The 22,972-nt window shown below is 36.0% G+C and overlaps 1 protein-coding gene across 1 annotated transcript in view; it reads left to right on the top strand.

Moving 5' to 3' along the window:
- Positions 1 to 22,972, top strand: part of RARB (retinoic acid receptor beta) — a 668,790-nt gene that overhangs the window by 176,092 nt on the left and 469,726 nt on the right. The window contains exon 3 of the mRNA XM_019745272.2: positions 20,954 to 21,005. The gene's annotated coding sequence lies outside the window, so the exon portion shown is untranslated. The remainder of the gene's footprint in view (positions 1 to 20,953; positions 21,006 to 22,972) is intronic.

Genomic DNA, 22,972 nt, shown 5'->3' with positions numbered 1-22,972 from the left:
GGCAGTGTTTTCCCAGCTTCTGTTTCAGTTCTCTTTCTACTTGTCTGTACAGGCTTGACAAAAATACATCAAAATAAAGCTGTGCTAATGTGATCACATATCATATTTCATGCGCTCTCTACTTGATTAGAGGGATACATATGAGACAAAGCAGGGTGAGGCAGGGAAGAAGTGAGAAACCAAGAATGTTGAGTCCTGTGTTAGTAGCAGAAAATGGTTGGGTGGAGGCCAAATCTCAATGGAAAATGGACTATGGAATAAAGATAGTGATGGGGCAAATCAGAAAGGCTTTTTATCCTGTTGATGAAAAATACGTTGTTCTGTGTAAACTTGGAAAGAGGGAGTTTATGGTTCAAATGGTGCATTTTCTAATTTGTTAAGGGCTTCCAATGTGGCAAGAATTATACCAGGGAATGGGAACACAGTCTTGGGACAGATATGATCTTGCAGCTCACCTTCTAGGTGAATATGGGCATCAACAAAGCATACAGTGGATATTATTGTTATCATTGTTTTATGCATTATTAAAAGCTATGGAAACCTAAGAAACCATTTGGGGATGAAAGTGGAGACCTGTTTTCTTTGCTTCTTTCATTGTGGTTAATTTGCAGTAGAAGTTTGTGCATTATAGATGATTTTGGCTTCCTGAGTCTTCTCCCTGTTAGAGACGTTCCCCAGTCTGAAGAAGCATCACGTATGGATGTACAGATGCCTTAGGAAAAAAAGTAGGGAAAGTGGAGAATGATTGCAGACTTTTTGCAGAAAATTAGATGTGGCCTCTGGGCAAGTTAATTATACATCATTTTTAGCTGGATGGAAGGCACAACCATCTTGTAGATTGGAATAGAAAGTGGAGAGGCAATTTCTCACAGAAGGGTTTTACTTGGCTCATAACAGAAATAGATGTTAACTGGAGAAAGTCAGCTTAATGATGACAGCGTCTGGGTGTCCTGAAGGTAAGCCCTAGAGGCCAGACCAGGGGCATTTATGGTAATGTGGGTTGCATGTACGTTTTTATTTTCTGGTCTGAAAGGTTGTGGAAGCAGTGAAAAAAAAAAATCTGTCAACAAAGACAAAATGAAGTGGAAAAAATTGGAGCTCTTTGGGGAGCAAATTATTCAGTTTGGATATTTCTGTGGTGATGGAATTGAGACATGATATTCAGGCCTCTGCTAGTCTTTTGTTTCCATAGTCAGTGGAGTCACCATTCTTCCAACAGACTTGCATCAAGTTTGGGTTAAGGTGAAGCCAATGGAAATGTTTGTGGCTCACAGGAGGATGGAATCCATTACTATGGTTTCTTTTCATCATGACTGGCCAAAAGAGCTGAATCTGTCATTGGCGTGTGAGAATTTGCAACAAAAGCTTGTAGAACCCTTTGATGTTACAAAGCATTTTTCCTGACCGTTGTCTCGTATGATAGTTATAATAGTCCCAGTAGGTAAATGGGCTGTGGGTCTAAAGTCCATCAAGTGTCCTGTATGAGTGGATTCAGTTCAAAGACAGCTCATCATTGGCATATGAGGGCAGGAATGTTTTGCTGTTTGGTTCATGCGGTATCACCAGCACCCAGAACAGTGCCTGGCATAGAGGAGGAACTCAGTAAATATCTGTTTAATTTATTAAATAATTAAAATTTTACCATGAATTTTGTTTGACCATTAGAAGTTTAAAAATGGTGTGTGTGGGGGGGTGACCAGTGGGATTATTCGGTGGTCTGTAAGGCTATTCGATTTTTTTAAAACAAACAAAAATCTCTGGAGATGCTTAAATCTGAGATTGAGTTCTGGTTATTACTAATTGTCTCTAAAGCCTGAGAAATATCACTTACTCCTAAATTACCCACCTGTAAAATATGAAGTGTCTCTTTAAGCTATAACATTCTATGCTGGATTAATTTTTCTACTGATACATTTTCTGCACAAGTTTTTTTTTCTAATTTAGTTTAATTTTTTCCTGATTGCCATTTAGCATTTAAACATTTAAATTTCTTGACACCATCATCAAGTGCTTGCATTTCAAAAGTTTGTAGAGCCACATCCTTGGGGCTGGCTCTCAGATGTATATTTTATTCTTTGCCACCTAGCTTAAATAATTTGCCTCACATCTTTAATGGGTCGGGGGGAAGAGAAGATATGAGCGGGAGGACATGACAAAAGAAAAGGTCTCACCCTTGTCCCTCCTACAAAATATAAAGATCAGAATTTATGGTCTGACACACGGCTGTCCAGCCAAGAATTTCTTAAGTCTCTGCTATTCTCCTCAACTCTAGATTTCTCTTTTAGATTGTGGAGTTCTTGAGGACAGAGATTGTGCCTCATTCATCTATTTGCTCATCCCTAACTCCCAATTAGTATAAAATACTAGGTTAATATGTATTGAATAAATAAATGTCTAAATAGTTGAGGGTGTGGTTGGACTGCTGCACAAATGCATGGATTAATGAATACAGGTGTTAAGTAAAGTAGACCTAATAGTACAGCATCAATGGAACAAAGGAAGGCAAAATACTGAGAAGTCTGAACTGTCTGAATTAGTGATGCAGTTAAAGCTTGGCATTTACAAAGCAGCTGCCTCCCAATGCAGAGCATGTAAAGTCAGTGAGTAACATCACCTCCCCCACCCGCTAGGTGTAGTAACATCAGGAGTGGAAGAGACTATGGGAAAGCACACCCCCATCTTAAAGGGAAGCTGAATGCCACTGTGTACCTGCCAATTGATGCTAATATGGGAATGTTGCCAGGCCTTCCCATTTCTAAAAAACAAAACAAAAAAAGGCTGTATATGTAGCTGTTTATGTAAAAATCTGATGTTTAAGCTTTGACTGTGATTTATAACACTTTTAAAACACTTTATGACCAAAGTAACCCTCCCTGGCCCTACTTGTTTACCAGCAGATCTGCTAATTAAATAGAGATGGTACTGCAATATTTAGTGAAGGCAGTGGGATGTAGATTAAGTACTAAACCTGTGTTCAGACCAAGACTAAGCTCCATAGTCCTTGGCTTTGCCGTAGTGTCTGCTCTTGACCAGTTGACCTGAGCCCTTCCTTATCATTTGAGGATGTTACTTCATGCTCAGTCTAGAGAAATGACATTAAATTAATATCCAGTCTTCTGTTAGATGAGACAGCTTAATATAGAAATGTCACTTTGAGGAACTCTGGTTTGTGTCACTTCATAGATACCAAATAATATTTAAAGCAGTTATAACAGTACAATCTACTACTATATGATTAGTCATTAAATGCCCATGCCCCACCCCCCCAGCATGTGAGCTCCAAGAATACCTATCTTCTTAATTACCACATCCCCATTACCTGATACCATTTGCTTAATTCTGATGTTAAGTTTTGTTGCTTGTATAGCCACAGCTTCAGATGTCCATCATCCAATACCTGTCTTCACAGATGAAAATGTTGAAAACGTATGGGCAGTTTTATGAATTGGATGAGCTTTCAAAATATAACAACGTGATGATAGGGGAGTGGCTATCAGAAGCCCCTGGGTAAGAGGTTCTTATGATAAACTTCCACATTTCTCTTCCTAGAGCCTGAACATTTTCTTTTGTCCTTTTTTTATGGCCTTAATTCACCAAAACCATGTCTTGACAAATACTCATTCTAATATTACTCGAAACCATTTCTTTCTTTAATGTTGAATTCACAAGCTGTACTTGTATGACATAATTATTTAGCAGTCACATAAAATGTGTATCTGGTCATTCTTAACAGGCTCATTTATACATGGGCCACATAAAATTTGCATTCTTACACCAGCGACTCATTTATTAATGGTAATAAATACACCCGGCAACAGGCCAAGCACACTTCAGAGGCTTGTAACTTGAGAATGGGCACAGTAGATATAAAAGGTAATGTGTTTTTTAAATAACATTTAAAAAAAAGTGCTTTCAACGGGACTTGGAAGTTAATCAGAAATCAGGAGAGAGAGAAGAAGGGGGGGAAGAAAAGGGAGAGAGAGAGAGAGAGAGAGAGAGAGAGAGAGAACATTTGGAGTCATGTATTAATAAATTAAAAAAATAATGTCTTTCTTTAAAAAGAAAGCATATTTGTACCATGGAGTTCAGAGAGAAGGAAGGAAAAGTAGGCGTTATAGATCTTTCCTTTTTAAAAGAGACTATTTATAATTACCTCAAGATGATTTGTATCTGAATGGCATATTAGGCTTTATAACTGAAGGTGGCCTTGAATGTCTTTATGACCACTCAGGATGCTCCCTAAGATGCAAAAGAGGTTCGCCCACAGGTCAGAAAGTATAGGAAACCTCAAGACCATGGTAGGAGGTTAGACGTAGGCAATAAAAGACAGTCATTTCATGAATATTGGTGAGAATTAATAGCACTTTATTTTGTGGCTCACTGAGGAAATGTGTGGTTGATGCTGTTCAGAAGTACTTCTCAATGGTTTTAATAGAAACCATGTGCATGTGTAAGGCACTGGAGCGCAAGCCATCCTGGCTGGGGAGCTGGTGATCTGCAGACCTCCCAGGCTCTCCCGTTTCTTTTCTTTTGGTTTTTGTGTTTTGTTGTTTGTTTGTTTGTTTTGTTTTTAGTTAGAATTACAACCCAATGAAATCCTCTAAAGTAAATGAAAATGAATCAATAGAAGGTAAATAAGTTCAGAGAAGACTTTTCAATAACAGAACCCTTTCAGTGAATTCTTAATAAACTCTTTCTTCACATATATTTTTGACCCAAAATCTTCTGAGAGGGCCTCACAGCCCTCTCTACCTTATCTTTAAGGACTAATGACAGTTATGATCTCGCTTATATGTGGAATTTATAAAGTTGAACTAGTAGAACAGTGTTTGCCAGGAGCTGGAGGGTAGGGTGGGGGTGTGGGGAAGCAGGACTGGAGAGATATTGGTCAAAGGGTCCAAATTTTCTCTTATGCGTAAGTTCTTGGGAGATAACATACAGCATGGTGAGTATAATTAATAATACTGTATTTTATACTATGAAATTTGCTAAGAGAATAGATCTTAAATGTTCTCACCATGCACACACACACATAACTATGTGATGGAATAACTTGATTGTGATAATCATGTCAAAATGTATATGTATATTAAATCATCACATTATGCACCTTTAAAAATTATACAACCTAAATATATGCAATTTTTATTTGTCCATTATACTGCAATAAAACGGGGGTGGGGGCAGGTTTAGATATACCAAGGACAAATGACAGCTGCAATTTTAGATGCTTGCGTGATTCACACATTAGTATCTTCTCCCCAGTTGGGCAAAACATGAGAAATTGAACTTGTGTCAACTTGTCTAAGTGTCAGACAGGAATCATACCTGAGTCTCCACAATGTTGTCTCCTCAGTGCCCAGCGCCCCACCAAATATATATAGACCCTTCATTGATGTATATTAGAATGATGGATGGATGGAAGGAAAGAAGAAAGGTAGGAAGGAAGGAAAGAAGATTATTTTTACAGATTCTAAAGCTCTAAATAATCTTTGAGTTCTCTCTTATGAGGCCCTTCTATAGTAATCAGAGCCTAGAATTAGTATGTGAAGGTTCCACATACTGCTACCATGTTGTGTGGCCACCTCATGCCTGGCTTATAGTGAATACTCGAAATATAGTTGTAGAAGTGAGTGAATTGTATATCTCTAGTTCCCGGTAAATAGTGTCTGGAAAATAGTAGGTACTCAACATTTTGTAGACTGAATGAATAGTAAATTAAAGTATCTTTCCAATGTTGCTTAAATATTCTCCAACTACGTAAAGCTTGTTCCTAGTAACAATAGGATCGGTAAAAAGCAACAGTCAACTGACTATACAAGGCTAGTCCTGGAATCTTTAAATCTCTTTCCCTCATATAGCAGCCCAATCTCTCTTTATTCATCTCCATTATTCTCAGTGAATTCCCCGTTTGCATCTGACAGTTTCCAGCTTAAGGGGGAGTCATCATTCTTATAATCAAAGACCTTTAAACATTTTTGTTCTAATTGGAGGAATGGACTATAACCAATGACTTCTGAAAGATAAAGTTCAAACATCTGTAAAATCTAGTTTATTGGTAGCAAGAGGTCTGAGAAAAGAAGATAGATGTTAGGTCTGTTTGTAGGAAATCATTGGTCTAAAAGTTGGGATAAGCCTGGGTAGAGTGCCTCCTTGCAAAAGCAACTTGCTCAACTGTCAGATGGAGAAAGGAGAGTCTTAAACTTTCAAGCTATGAAGAGAGTGTGATGCTGCACATTTATACATATATCAGTAAGCTTCCTGGATTTCCTCTCCTTTTCTTCTCTCCCCTAATTATAATAACAGAGTTGAGAAAGATTGGGGGTCTAAGTCTGGGCAGGAGGATGTTGATCAGGAGACCCTTCCAAGAGAGAAAGCGAGGTAACTGTTGGTATCTGAGAGGTTTAAGTTAATGGACAGTCTGTTGGCTCCCTTCCAGCCATTCAAACACAGAGCTGCCTCCCTCCAGGGGAGTGTACTGTTTCTGTGTGTTCATTGTTTGGGGCCTCTGTTTGTGTTCAACTGTCAAAACGACTCAGTGCTGCTACTTCTACTACTAATGTGTGATTTGGTTTATGCACCAGAAGAGTAAGACTTAACTGAACAGTTTTTCAGATTAATTTTTTATTAAACCTATGAAACTTTCTAAGAATTTGAGCTGTGAACCTCTGGAATATAAAATCAATTGTCATGGACATGAATCAATAATTACTTCAGTAAATTACAAGTATATTCTTAGGTTCAGCTGTACTCATGAATCTTCAGAAGTTCCTTAGGTTCAGTATTTTTATTCGTTCTAAGATAAAATTTAATGTAGCCTCTTTCTTAAAATGTTTTAATGAATATGAACTACAGAGGACAGTTCTAAATACAGTTGAATTTATGAACATGACTTAGTATTTTATTACACATTGGAAAATGGCTTGATCAGATTTAATATCGATTAGACCTAGCTATTCAATAGCTTGGATAAATATGCGTTTCTTTTTATTAGAAATCCATCATACCCAGGGCATAGACCAACATGTTGGCTTTGTAAATCATGCAGTCTGCCCAACACTTTAGACTCTAGGCCAGAAAGAGGCATTCATGCACCCACCATTCCTGGGGCTGCTTGGAAAATTAGAAGAAGAGGGAAGTCAGGAAACACATGGAGAGAAGACTATTGTGCCTGCTGCTGTCTGAGCATCCCCTAGAATATGTCCTGGGGTAAACTGATGTGTTCACAGGCTTGTATGACTTTCCTGCACATCCTTTTAAAAAACTAAGAGAAGTCTCAAAATAGGTAGTGTCCTAATCTATTCCCTAAGTGAATAGACACTGAGCAACTACAGGTCAATCATAAACCTATTTTAGAACACATTGGAGACTTTGGTATTCTGGAAAGCAATATTCTCCAAAACAGGGTACACTAGACTTCCATTGGGATATGGAAAAATATTATGATTTCTATTAGCATTTGGGTTTTATGAAAATATGAATTAAGCTTTGCTAATAGTTAATATATGGGTTAACCTAAGTCGATGCATATAATTTATAAATAAATAAATACATATCTGGGATGCTTGCTTTTTTTTTTAACTCATGAAATGTGCACTCAACCACTTCTGTTCTGGCTCAAGAACACATTTCCTAGGACCCAGCTGGGAGACTCTGCCTCATTAACTTATCTTGTGCTCTGAGTCTATCAATGTTTCTCCAAATTTATTTGTGGTGTATCATTGGACCACCCTTGTCACCAAGACCTCCAGTGTCTCTCATGTGGCGGATGATAATATTATTCTAAGTCCTCCTGTATTTTCAAAGACTTCTGGAGGAATTCCAGCCTTGCGCTTTACAGATTACTTACTGAAAAGATCCGGGAGTTATTGCTATCCATTGGGTAATTAGGTAGTTCCAAGGAAAATAATAAAACTATTTTGTGCCTGGGAGATTAGAATGGCACACGGTGACTCATATTAGTCAGCTGAGTAATTATGTAATTACAAAAGAAGGGGAAGAAAACCCTTCAGATTGTTTTTCCTAAGAGGCCCTTTTGGAAGTGTTCCAGCCCATCAGGTACTTATGTAATTAGGTCGGGGGCTCAATCCATAAGGAAAGGCTGGGGGGGGAGTCATTAAAAAAAATGTTTATGTAAAAGAACCTGGTAAAAGAAGAAAAAGGAGTTTTTAAAAGATTCACCTAGTCTCCACACATACTATGGAAGGTGCTGTAGCAAACATTAAGGAACGTGGCGTTCCATGATAACTTGGGGCTGTGTATACATGGATAAAATACAGTGAAGGACTGTGATATATTTTGGACTAATCACCACTATTTATGAAGCTATGCTCAGTGTTCTCTTTCAAATGCTCAATATAGTGCTTCTTGTGTTTTTCCTATTTCTGAAGATAAATAAACTGAGGCACTAAAAGAACGTGAAACCCTAAGTCCTTTAGGTTCCAACCCCTGTGCTTGCCACTGCACCATGATGCCTACTAGCATTTATGGACTAACTTATGCAGCTTTTCCTGCTTGTAGAGATGAGCAGGATCACTATTCATTTCATGCCTTCACTTTCTACAAATATTGTCTATACAGTGAAAAACACAAGGCTGAAAAATAGTTAAGTTGGTGATTTGGGCCATTTAAATTATCTGTGTGGATTTCCTGCATAGTTGAATTTAATAGCTATATCTTGCAGAATACTTCGTACAAGATAGCTCCAAGTCCCCCTACCCAATATATAATATCCCGCTTAATTGCATTCAACTTTCCCATGTTAACACATCAGTAAAAGCAGAATGTTGATATTTTAAAGGAATGTATTGCTGTGATATCAAAGGGCTTATTTCATTGAACAAATTTTCCTTATACATATTCACTCAAGTTATTAAAAAATGTTTATAATTGTGTCTATATTTCTGAGACCTTCTGTATGTGTTGATTAATCTTTGTGGTGGCAGAAAACTTGTGGATTAACTGGCCAAAGACACTCACTCTCAGATTTCTTTACTCTTTGTGTGATAGTTGTGTTTCATCCAGCCGTGCTTATTAATTTCAAGGGTGAAAAAGATACATCTTTAGAGATAGAAATTAAGGCCATTTCTTCTCTCTTTAGTTCAGTAATGATATGGCTTCAGGTATGGGAATACAACCAGGCATAGTTTTCAGCTGACTTAGAGAAGTCTTGTGAGTCAGGCCAGGTTGAAGCAGGTGAGAATAAGCAGTGGGGCTCCTTAGAGGTCACTGTGGAAGAACTGAGATGCTAGGAACTAGGACAAAGGAAATAGGTTTGGAAGGGCAGGCTAAGGCTCATCAGGAGACATGTCCATCTGCCAATTCTAGACAATTGTGTCTTCTTCTACCACAGGCTAGCATTCATGTGATTTCACTCAGAATTGTCAAAGTTCCACCAAATATTGAGTTAGAGTTTCAAGAATTTCAACATTGCATTTAGTGGAATATGTATGATTTGGACTGGCAATTCTTCTTTGCTTCTTTCCACCACTCTGACCCTTCTTTTTCCAATTGAGATACTTGTCATTAGAAAGTTGGGAGACTCTGGGACAGGTTGAGAGATTCATAAAGGCAGGAGAGCATACTTGTTTCAGTTCTGTAGATGCATTTATCTGTGAAATATGCCTCTTATGTAGTGTTAAGAATTAAAGCATATTATGTTAGCTCAGCATCTTTACATTGGTTGGACGTTTAGATATAAGCTGATGGTGGGCTATGGGTGATTTTCTGTAAAATTAAGGCACATATCAGGTATTTGATAGCTGCCTAATTTCCTGAATCTATTTATTCATTTGATAAATATTTTTGACACTGTGAATAGAAAGTTAGTAAGATACAGTTCCCTCTCTCAAAGACCTCCAAGTCTAATAAAGGGGAAAGTATGTAGAGAGGTAATTTGTTGTTAGTGGTGTCATGAGTATTATAATTAAGCAAATGGGAAGAGGACACCATTTACTATTTGAGGAGAGAAAGCTTTGTAGAAGAAGAAGCACTTACTCCAGATTTTAAAAACTGAGTAAGAGTTTGCTAGGTAAGTGAGGAACAGCATTTCAGAGAGATGGAAAACAGCATTTAAGCAAGTATAGCAAGTTTCTAGACTCACAGAGTTTCACGTCACAACATTTAGATGGTGTGTTGGGATAACTATGAAAGAACCAAGTCTTGAGAGCTCTGCCCACACCCATTCCGAGACTGTGGCTATGGAAAGGGGTCTGGAAGGCAGCAAGTTCATTATCAGAGGGTGAGCCTTCTTTGAGCACATGAGACACATTTTATTACCTTACAACCAAAATCATCATAAAATGGTCAAAATTTTATACAAGATTTAATCCTGAGGATGAGACCCCTGAATCCATACTTCCTAAATAATTCTTTACTTCTCAAAAGGCTCATGATTTTAGAAATACTAAAAGCATGCTCTGTTATACTTGAGTAAAGTGGTTTCATTTTAGAGGAAGAGTATTACATGTATTCAGTTTGGGAAGTCAAGTGATTCTATGAGACATAACAAAACACAGGAAATCTATACTCTGCCATTTTCCAGCAGTTATTCCTGCTTCCATGAAGCAATCATTTCCAACTTTTCAGCAGTTTTCTTTTATTCTAGTCTAATGTTTCTAATTTACTTGTTCATACATTTATTTATTTATTTATTCATTTATTTATTTATTCATTTATTTATTTTGCTTGTTCAATTGTAGAAATCATTTACTGGTGTCCACTTATAGAAGATGAAAATTTAAGTCTTTCATGTTACGTTCATGTGCTCAGTTCCCAACACTTGATTTCCAATATAGTTAAACTACAATTTTAGTTTAATTAATATTCAATATTACACATATGGTGGTACAAATATTGCTTATAGATGAAGATGCCATATAGTATGATTGCATTTCCTTCTGTCATATCATTTGGCTTGGTTTTTGTTGACCACCTACTCCTCTTTGATGAAACCCACAATTTCATGTTTTAATTCTCTCTGATCTGCTAAGTTTTCCATATGCTTTCCAGCTACTAAAATTTTGTTGATATCTTTCATCTGCTGTTGTCTCCTCTCCCATTTCTTTAACCTTGTGGATTTATGCCTTTTGGGAGGACAGAGAGATAGATGTGTATCTTCGATATGCCATGTTTAACAAAAGTAGAATAGGGTTTTGTACGTGGGGCTGCAGGAAAAGAAGGAGTCAAATTTTAAGTGAAAATGTTTCATCATCTCAAAGGGAAAGCAGGTGTTGAGACAGAGCAGAGTTGAAACTACTTGTCAGAGATAGTAAGAAACACAGATAAAGTACAAGTCGGGAGGAGGAATAGAAAGGTGTAATTGTCATCGTGAACATTCTTTTTTTCTATTTGTAAATGTAGAAGAGAAGGAGTGTTTGCGGCAATACAACAGGTCTTGGCCTGAGGGTTATAAGGGAAGAAAAAAAGGAAGCTTGCAAATACTTTCAAAGAACTATCTAAAGATGCCAGGCCTGAAAACCAAAGTTGAGTCCAGGCTCTTTGAATCATAAGTGCACAGAAATGTGAGAAGCATGAGGAGGATAAAGGTATTTGCAAAAATCAACTCGTAAATCTTTGCAGTAGGACACTAGGGCAGAGCTACCCTTTAAGAAGATAAATCAGGGAAGTGTAGGTAAAATATATTTAGAACAGGATGGTATTAGCAGAAGATTGAGACGGTGAGTAGCTGTGATAGCAAGAGTAGAAATAAGAGGAAGGGAAACATCTAAACCAGCTTATTGACAGTGGGTGTGGAAAGATAGGACAAATGTGAGGAAAGGGATAGAGAAACACACTCTACAAATTGCCAGTTATAAAAACAGTCACAAGGATGAAAAATACAGCTTGGGAAATATAGTCAATAATATCGTAATAACCATGTATTGTGTCACATGGGTACGAGATTGTCAGGGTGATCACTTCATAAGTTATATAAACTTCTAATCACTATGTTGTACACAGGAAACTAATATAATGTATGTTAACCGTAATTGAAAAGTAAAACCAAAAAACACTCTAGAACATTTGGAAGGGGAAGCAGGAGGACTCAAAGTTCAGTCATTCACATTTGGATACCTACATTAATGATCATTCCATTCACAGAAATGGAGAAGTTATTAGAAGCAGAAACTAGAGAGGAAATGAGTTGTTTGTGGACACAATAAATCTGAGTTATCAAACCATAGGAAAATATCCAAGAGAATATTGAAAATGTGGATTTAATTTAAGAAAGAACATCAGGGTTAAAATAGAAATGTTCTGCAATGAAAGGAAGGAGCATCAGTAAATCACTAGGCTCCCTATTTAACTCAACTGACCACCCCCCAAAAAAAATAGAAATTAAAACTATATCAATGGAAGAAGTGATGCGTCGATTTATATTGTGGCTGATGCTCCTTTTCTCGTCCTCACTTATCCCTTTTAATAGCTCTGATACCATTACCAAACCTTTATAATGCAGACTCTCAATTAATTGAGATAAGCCACTTACTTTGCTGTCCCTTCATGGATAAAATGGGCATAGTAATAGCCCATTGTTTTAGTTCTGTATTAGCGTTGTTGAATTAGATGAGTTAATATTTATAAAGTGTTTAGAACTGTGTCTGGCATGTGCTTAAGTCCAGAAAAGGTGTAATGGCTCTTACTGTGATTTAGTTTCATTTTTGTCATTTGTTGAGGTGATATATCTTTCTGATTTTGTATTCGTCACAGTACTATCAATGCTGGCATACAACAAATACTTGGTAAATACTCGCTATAGTGAATCTTAGGTTGACAGAAAATCATCAACACCATTTTCCTCCTGATGCTTACACCTATGGAGAAATTTGCCAGACATCGCAAAGTGAATAAATAGAAAGTTAAGATTTCAGTGTAGGTCTTGTGATTTCATATTCAATGCCACTCCCCACAAAAGCTAGGTTATCCTACAAATTTCTCTAATTTAGACTCCCCAAAATGTATTTGTCATTCGTGTTACCTGCTCATTGTAAGATACTGTGCTTATTGTAGATACTCAGGATCTAAAGTAATGGAAGCTCCACCTCAGTATATGCCTCTATGATCACTAAGAGACAAAAAAAGAGGAGGGGCTTCCATACCCATTTCCTTGGCTAATTGGCTACACCTAACTTAAACTGGACAGAGGAAATGGGGTTGTACCTTATATCCTGAGGAGAGGGATGCCAGAATATTTGTAAAAAACCCTAATTATTATCATAATATGGAACAAACACAGGATGCAAACTATTTTATATATGATTCCAGAAGCTAACCCTCTTGACCATCATACTAAACTTCCTCCCAAATTTGTTGTAAGCTAATTAAAACTCAATTTTGAGATATAAAGAAATACAGATTTAGCAAATAAAAGCAGAACACTAAGGTAAATTTGAATTTCAGATAAATGCTTTTTTTAGTATATTTCATGCAATATTTGGGATATACTTATGCCCAGTTACTTGTTATTTATCTGGAATTCAAATTTAACTGCATGCTCTTTCCTACAGAAGAGCCATACAGATCTAAAATACGACAGGACATATCTTAACTCTTTTGGATGGACAACCGTACAATAATAGAGAGAAGTTGGTTAGATTATAATTGCAAGTATTTTCCTGAAGGTTAGCAGGAAGTTCCTTTAGGGAAACATAATGAAGATGATTGCAATGTAACAATTACATTCTCTCTTACTTTTACCTTAAAGCATCCTCCCGTCACATCAGAGGTAGTTTGATGCTCTCTATATAGAAAACCTTAGAAATCAGTAGCTTCTTGGGCATGACAAGGAAAGAGAAGCCAGGAGTCATACAGGAGGGGTCACAAGTAAGATGTGAAATAGTTTGTTTATTTGTTTGTTTCTTTCTTTCTTTGTTTTTTAAGAAAAGATTGTAGAACTTGGCAATGCTGAGGGAGAAGCTGGGCAGAAGCAATGAGATTGCCCTCCCTCTAGGTTGCCTGAGGTCAACTTTTATTCTCTTGTTTATTATTTATAATTTGGAAGCTTTCCTACTCGAGTAGACTGTGAGTTCAAAGCAGAACATCAAAATTAATTAAAATTGGGAAGTATCTCTTGTAAGGAAAAGAAAAAGGAACTGAAGTAGACCGAAGAAGGATATTACAGTTTTTAAGCAAATGAAGGTACATATATCCTAGTAGATACCAACGGCCCTGGGCCACATGGGAGTGTTACTTATGACAGGATATGACAGTGATAAACCTATTGGGTAAACATTATGACATACCCACACACACACACATACACATACACACTTAAGAATATAAGGACCAGATCAGCGAACATACTTTGGGGCCTGGTTTCTGTACATTCCATTGGTTACAGGGAAAGAGACCAGACACCTATCAAAATTTTTTCCAACTCTTTGAATGTACGATGGATTATTAAATTAAACTCAATCCCTTTACACTATTAAATAGATCATCATGTTCTTCAGAAAAACTGCTACAACTTCCTTTGTTTGAGCATAGTTACTTATCTGTCCTTCCCCCAATAAGATTATAGGCTTTCTGAGGGTAAGGATGGAGCTTTTTTCCTGATGCAAATGCAGCTTCCTGTGCTTAGCAGGTCCAGTAAATGCTTTCTGAATTGAGCTGAATCCTTGGCAGTAGTCCCTAAGATCCAGAACCAGAGCATTTTGCTGGCATTCAGCTGGGATCCAGCTTAAGAAAACTCAGGTGTTCTTTCCTGTAGCATCCTGTGATCTATATAGGAAAACAATGACAAAACTCTTGAAAATGACATACAAACAGATGAAATCCACTGCCAATAAACACAGCCCATGTGCTCCATCCATGTTGATGGAGTGCTGATAGGTGAGTTTGGAAGTCATTTTGCTTTGGATGTTAGGTCACAACTTTAAAGCCTTTGTAGAGCACCTAAATCAGGTAGGCACTGGCGCAAGCTGAGGGGCTGAGGGGAAGGCCACTCTGCTCTCCCTCACTGCCCTTACAAGGTAGTCTCCTAACACAGTGGTCCGTGGAGCACCCTGCCCGTAATCATCTTTTGACATGTCAACTTTGGAAAGGAAAACTGAAGAAATCACAGGGTGTCGTGATCCCATTCACTCCACAGAAATGGCTTGAACCCCTACTCTGGGCCTGGTACATACCATTGTCCCCATTGTCCTTCTCCTTGGGGTGTTCTCAGTCTGATGGGGACTGGGGAGGGGTCCACATGGACACAGTGCCAGTACCACTTGATCAGGGCTAGAATCTATGGATAGACAAAGGCTCCCAGGTGAGGTGGTGAAACTTGTGTTGGAGGAACTAAAGTAGTTTTATGTGGCTAAAACGTAGACAAGCCTCTCTTAACCCTAATGCTCACTCATTAATGTATCCATTGGTTTATTTATTCATGCAGACTTTTTTGACAAGGAATACAGCTAAGCATTACATGAAATGTGTGGATGAATGGCTTGCGGTCTGTAATCTTTAGAAGTTGATTGTCTAGTAGCTCAGGGAGCCATGTGAATACTTCTAACTCAGTGGAAGGAGATGAAGGAGCGTGGGAGAGGAGTCCAGGTGTATTCGGATATGTAGGGAGGAGGCTGCTTCAGACAGAGGGCCCAGGATGAGCAAAGACAAGGGAGGCTAGAAACCTCAGGTGTGTGAATAACTCACTTGTGCTGGGGAGAGAAGGGGCCAGAGGGACTCTGGATTATGAAGAGGCCATGGCAAAGGGCTGGGCGCAGGAAGAGCAAACGGTGTCTACTTAGCCATTTGCCGAAGGCCAGCTCTGCTTAGGCATCTGAAAAGAAAACTGAGATTATTTATGTGCTACCACCAGCAGCATATCGGAGGCCAAGAGGAACTGAGAGTTATTGAGCTAGTTCAAAGCAATCTCGATTATTGAAAATGAATGAAATTGAATTCCACTTCCTACAGAGTCATTTATTGAGAGACAAAAGCAATTAATATGGAAAATAAAATAATCGTGAACTTCTGAACTAAATTACCATGCAAATATAATGTACTGTCTCATCAGTCTTTAAATACTCCATGTATTAGAAAATTGTAACACCGCTCTCTGAATCAGGGTCCTCTACATCATTAGCATTTATTCATTCTGCTTTTGCCAGTAGGTGATTCTTAAGAATAACAAATTAAAAGCCAAAGTTTCAAAAATATTATTCAAAATTTAAAATTCACAACCATGTTGAAGTTTGGAATTTCGGTTTGTAAATTAATCCTGTCATTTGATAAAATTAAAAAAAGAAAAAAAGCTGAACTTGTATCTCATAATTCATTGATACTGGGAGCAGCAGGGATTTTTGCATATTATTGCAAATTTGACATTGTCGTGGAGTACCTGTTGCCAAGTACCATGCATGCATTTGATGAATAATTCTGCTATTGACCTCAAGCATCCTTGTGTAAGTGATTTCTGTTCTGAAGGCCCTTAAGAATGAAAGGTACACTATATGTACACAGATGGTACATTAATTGTAACTCACACAAGTCCCAACATGAGTCACTTTGTTTTATGGGAACACTGCAGGGTCTCTGGAAGACTTGGTCACACATTATCCTTATTCCTTTCCACTTTGGGAAATGACCTGTCTTTAAGTAGGTTTCCCCCATGCAGAGCTTATTATAATAAGGATTGGGGTAAAAGTAATTAGGAAGAGTTGATGAGGGCTTGGTGTCCTACTTATACCTCTGACATCTGATGATCCAGCCATGAAGAGTCACAGGTGCAGCTATTGGGAGTGAAAGCACTTTGGGAGCAGGTATGTGGGAAGATGGGAAAGAGTTCAGGGGATGTGGGCAGTGCCCTGCCATAGCAGCCATGTCAAATATTCCATAATTGTCATTAAATGTTGTGGGAAGAGAGTTTAGTCTTACCAGTCTGTGGCAACAGTAAAGAATTCACTACAATCATCCTGGGAAATATACCCGACTCTTGACAGTCTTCTTGATTCAGAGCTTGATATGCAGAGAGACGCTTCAAAGGGGCCAAGAGATCAATTTTCTGCTGGTAACAGGCTGGTGGCAGAGGATTGACACATGCTTGGCACTCTATTAAGTTAGGAAAACAGACCAGGAGAGATGAGGTAGATAACGTCATTGTGAGACAACTTCCAAATAGCTGGGTGTAAGGCAGCAGGGAAGAGGGGAGCCTGTGAAAAGCCAGAGATACACCCACCTAAAAGCACTGAAATTCAATCTGAAAGAGTAGTAGCTCAAAAATATACTCGAGTACACAATTTGACCAGTAGCTCACCAGTTTGCAACATTGAATGTCCAAAGTAAATGACCTTAATATGTGCATAAATATTGTTTGGACATTGATCAAAAATGTTCCAGAATATAGAAAGGAGGTATCAAGGCAGAAGAGTGTTGAACCCACTAGATTCTTGCCACTTATTTAAAAGTTGAAATTCTGTCTCAGAGTATAGACGTGCTTAGTAGCAGATTCTATGGAAAGACGTCTTCAGTATAGAACCAATGTCTGTTGATTTAATACTTGTATGTGTCTCAGGGAAGATAAATTAAACCCTAATTTTGGCTGAGAGTTTTGCCATTAGCATTTTGGGAGAATAGACTCCTTTTAACCATTAAATAAAATATAATGTTGTTTGTCTTTAAATATGGAATAAAATACCCCACTAAAGTCCATGTAAATTGACTGAATGTAGCATTAATTACGAAGCCTTGAAGTAAACCTTACTGTTAGCATATGAACCTTAGTTGTTAGATCTTCATTAAGTTGTATTTTATAGTGTCACTCTCCAGTACTATTTATCCCAGGTCCTTGGACATCTTTGGGGTTTCCACAGTGGTTCACCATTGATGACCAGGCAGGTCGTTGAAATGTTAGCTTCTAACCTTCAAGCTTATGGACTGAGTCTGGATGATTCCACTGCTACATTTAAGTATTATTATAAATGTTTTTGTCAGAAACTTCCATGCTTTTTGCATTCAACATGCAAAACAGGTCCTGTTGGCAGTTATAAACCAGTAGGGAATAGACGGGAATAGACATTTTAGGAATATTTTGCAACAAGCACTCTTGTGTACAGGGTATGACTTAAGATGTTCCCTTGTCAAGTGACTTATGGTTATCGCCATAATTTTTCAAATTATATTTGAGAATGGGAGTTGCATTTTTATATCCTACTTATTTTTCCTTTCTTAAAGTTTAAAGCAAAAATACTTACCTAGAGACTGAATTTTAAGCACTCAAGCTCTTAGAAAAATCATAAGCAAAAATAGATACTAAAATAAAACTTCAATTATTCTAGGTTGGCTTGCCTCACTGACAGAATTTGCCAGATAATTGAGTAACTTTCCACTTCAATTTTTGCTTTGAAGCCTTGGCATAGGAAGGGCTTACTCATTCATAGACCCTATGGGATCAGAGCAACTTCAAAGGAAAAAATGAGGACTTCTTTTGTTTCAGTTTCTTGACCTTAGAATTTTATTTGTGTTTGCTTGTGTTTTAAGAAGATGATGAACATTTGTTCATTCAAGCTCACTGGAGGAAGACTATTCCAAATGATGGAGAAAGCTAAACTATCAATTATTTTTAAAGAAATAGAATAGTTTTATTACGAACAATATTTTATTACAAAAGATATTTTTACTACGGAGCTTGACCAATAAAGTCCTTTTAGAAGAGCTCTTAGAGATATTGAATGCTTACTCAGATAAGAATGATTTATATAGAGTTGTTTAAAGACATTTTTCTTACATTATTAATTTGCTTTGGAAGCCTATCTTTATAGGTGATATAAAGATACACTTCTGAACAGTTAGCATTATATAAATATTTTTCTGAATTAAACTATTCCTTTTTTGACAGCTGTCTGAACCAAATGTTTAATTATGCATTTCCACTTCGCTCAGGTTGTAAAAAATGTCTTTACAGCATGAACTTCTTGCCCATTAACATTCACCTAAATGGCACCGGGGCGCCATTTGGTTAATTATATTTGGAGTTCAAAATTTTGATTATAGCTGATTAATCAGATGTAATATTTTAAAGACATAAAATTAAATAATGAGCAGTACAGGTAAAGAAGATTAACTTTCTCTAAATCATCAAGATTGATTGTCTTGTTTTTCATAAATGTCCTGGAGGTTGACATAGTACAGTTTGCTTTTGTGTTGGTTAAGTTCTGTAAACTCCAAGTGGTTAGATTCAGGGAATGTTTCACCAACTTTGGGCCATTACAGGTTACAAGAATAAACTGGCCAATCTAATGACTTTTGGTTTTAAGATGTTATAAAACTTAAGTAGTTTTTTTTATCCTTTTATCTAGTCTGTTGAGCTATATAATGTGCCCTATACTAAATGAAGCAAAAAGATAAAGCTTCTTCCCTCACGGAGCTTGCGGTGGAGTGGGTAGGCATATCAAAACCAAGCAAATAAATAAAACTATTACAACTTATTTTTTTAAAAACACTTGGAAATTAAAGACCTATTGTCCTAACACAGAATGAGAGGATGTGAAAGGATAGGTGATCTTATTCTCTTATTTTCTTTATTGGTCATTATCACAAATTTTAATTTTCTTTAATACAAATAAGATATCAGCAATTGATTATGGAATAGATCAAAATTATTTACTTAAATTCAATTAAAGTGAGCTACTAATTGAATCACTGAAATTTTTTATTCCATAAAGGTCTGATTATACTGATAGACATAATGTAGACACTTAAGTTATTTTTAGAAATATAATTTATTGCTCCTAAATAATTCTTATGATAATATTATATGTGATCAATGCAGAAAATGTGAAAAATAGCAAAAGATCCACCTATAATTCTTTTACCAAGAGGTAACTAGTATTAATATTTTGGCAGGTGTCCTCCCAATCATTTTCTGACATATGTATAAATATTTATAAACATGCATTTGACAAGAAATAGAATCCTATTATATACATTATTATACAGCCATTTTCTACCTTTTGGAATGAACATTTCCCCATGACCTTTTACATTGTTTTACATTATAATATTAATGGCTGCATAGTACTTAATTACATTGTTGCATCTCAATTGTGTTAACTAAGCCACTGTTATGTACATTTCAGTTGTTTCCAATCTTTCACTTTTATCAATAACGGGATGCCTATCCTTGTCCTTATTTTAATTATTTTCTCAGGGCATATTTCTAAAAGTAGAACTGCTTGGTTAATATCCTGAGGCTTTGAATATAGGGTTAATAATATGCCTCCAAAAGACCATACTGTTATATACTTCTACTAGCTGGAAACATGTCCTCTCTCTCCAATGTCACTTTTATAGGTTCTTGTTTTGATTTTTAACTTTTATCATTTCACCCGACACAAAATGAGTACAAAAAGTGTTCTACATTTTTTTAATTTTACATGGAATTTGGATATATATTTAATAATGTTTTTAGATTTATAATGTTGCATTTAAAATAAAACTAGAAACAAAATCAAATTTAGAGGAAATGGGACCATCTAGCATATGAGCATTCTAAAGACAAAGTTCAAAGTGATGTTCTTTATAAAAGTAAGTCAAATTATAAATGAGAACATCGATAATAGAATGGGAACCAAAAATAAGTCCTGTTTAGAGAAAATAAACAAACTTGAATTCAGGGTAAAGAATCTTTCTCCCCAAGAACGAGAATTTGCAGTAATCTCTAATGAGAAATTTATTTTTATATTGAGTTATGGAAATATGGCAGTATGTTGGAATTCTTGTGACTATTATCTTGAAAAGATTATAGTGAAAAGCAAATTGTCTATGAAGACTACATTCTGTTAATAATAGAAATGGTTAATGGAAAAATTTAAATGGTAGGTTTCTCTGTAGACATTTTTCCCAATTATTGGTAGTTATCAAACTTAAATAATACTAAGAAAATTGAGTGACTAAGTTAAATACAATGACAAAATGTTAGAATCAAAGGAATCTGAAAGATTGTCTAACCCAATTCCTTATTTTACAGGTAAAGTAGAGTATTTCAGAGATGAAGTGATTTGCCCAAGGACCCATACCTGGTGAGTAAAGAAAGAAATTAGAACAATAAACATAATGAATATCCTGAGTACACATCGGAAAAAACTGGGTTTGAATTTCCATTATTAGCTGTGGGGACACATGCAGAATTTTTGTACTTGCATAGATGATGCATTTGGGTGAGAAAAAATTGACAAAATTTACTGTAGTCTCAACAAGACAAAGATTTATGTAGATCCCCTGAAAAGTCATGTATTCAAACTGTTGGCAAAGATTAGACTTGACTGTATACCAAAATGGTCCTGAAATTCCCTGAGAAAAGATTAACGTGCTTGGCATGGAAGTTTTGCAATAAAGGAAGCACAATAGTTTAATTCATAGTGATTTAAGAAGATGGAAGATTTTTGAGATGGGAAATCTAATTATAGTGAAAATAAAATTTCATTTACCCATCGTTTCCTCCATTATTCATTATTTTTTTATTGGGAAAATATGTACAAAGAATAGCAATGATAAACATATTAAAGTGTACTGGGGAAAAATAAGGAATTAATGTAATGCTACTTAAATATAATTTCTCGTATTATAATCATATTTTAATTTAATTTTCAAGTGAACCTATTGGGTAAGTTCAATTGGTTATTTTAAAACAGAATTCCTATAGTAGTTCCAAATAACTTTGTTGCTTTTTTTCTAATTCATTTGGAATTTAATGGATTTTTTGACTTGATAACTTTATTTTCTTCTCTACTTGGTGTAGTTATATAATCAGATGAATACTTTAAGATTTGAAATCAGCTTCCTTCTGTTTTGTTTTGTTGTTCCTTTTTCTTAATTGGAAGCTAGTGTCTATCATCCAAATTTAAATGTAAACTGAAGTAATTTATTTTTATAGTTTAACTCCAATATATTGATCCCTTTAATTTTATATTCCAAAGAGCAGAGCATTTTATACTAATTAAATATTATTAATAATGTCTATGGCATACAATTTAAAGAAAAAAAGTTGAGTGATTCAAGTTGATATAATATTCATTTGTGAGAATAAGTATGTGAATATAGCCAAGACATTTTTTGAAAATGAAGAACTTGTCCAATATGATATGCCAGTATATATTTTAATAAAGTTTAAGCAATTAAAACATTTTGACACTGACTGAGGAAAAGACAGATCAGTGGAACAGAGTAGAGTCTAGAAAGAAGCATAAATACAGGGATTTAATATAGGATAAAAGTGATATTTCAACATAATAGGAAAATAATGGCAGTCAAGAAATGGTGAAGAGAAAAAAGAACATCATAAAAATATTATGGCAAAAGACAAAGTTAAGGCATTTATGTCAACAAATATTGACAAAACACATACATGCAGACACATCCATAAGAATAATAAAAATAATTTAGTGGAAAAATAGACAAATGATATGAATTGGATAGTCTCTAAAGAAATATCAATGGCCAGTAGATAAAATGAAAAAAGTAGTCACATGTACTCATACTTAAATACATATAAAACATGTATTTTGTGTTTTAGACTGGCAAAATGTATGCTTGATAACATTGAGCAATGATGAGCCCATAGGGACATTTGCACTCTCTTTCATTCTAGGTGGCAATGTAAAGTAAAATGATTTTTCTTGAAGTAAAATTAGCCAATATTTGTTAAAATTCCAATTATAGGTATTATATGACCCAACCCCCTAACTTTTCAGATAATATTCTATGAGATTATTTAAGTTTATAAGATATATGTTCGACATGTTCATTGTGCTTGGTTTGTAATAGAAAAAAAAAATAGAAGACTGGTTAAATAAATCATGGTACCTCAATATAATAAAATCTTTAGTTTTTATTAAAATGCAGCAAATCAATGTCAGATGACAGAAGTATGTCAACAATAATTGACAGATGTAAGTTATATGTGTAGTATAATTTTTTTTGTTAAAAATAACACTGCAGTTTAAAAATACTTGTCTCTGGGTATGGAATTGGAGGAATGGGTATGTTA

The sequence above is a fragment of the Rhinolophus sinicus genome, linkage group LG10 (assembly GCF_036562045.2).
Source record: "Rhinolophus sinicus isolate RSC01 linkage group LG10, ASM3656204v1, whole genome shotgun sequence".
Taxonomy (NCBI): domain Eukaryota; kingdom Metazoa; phylum Chordata; class Mammalia; order Chiroptera; family Rhinolophidae; genus Rhinolophus; species Rhinolophus sinicus.
The sequence above is the reverse complement of the archived record's forward strand: the minus strand, read 5'-3'. Positions and strand labels throughout refer to the sequence as shown.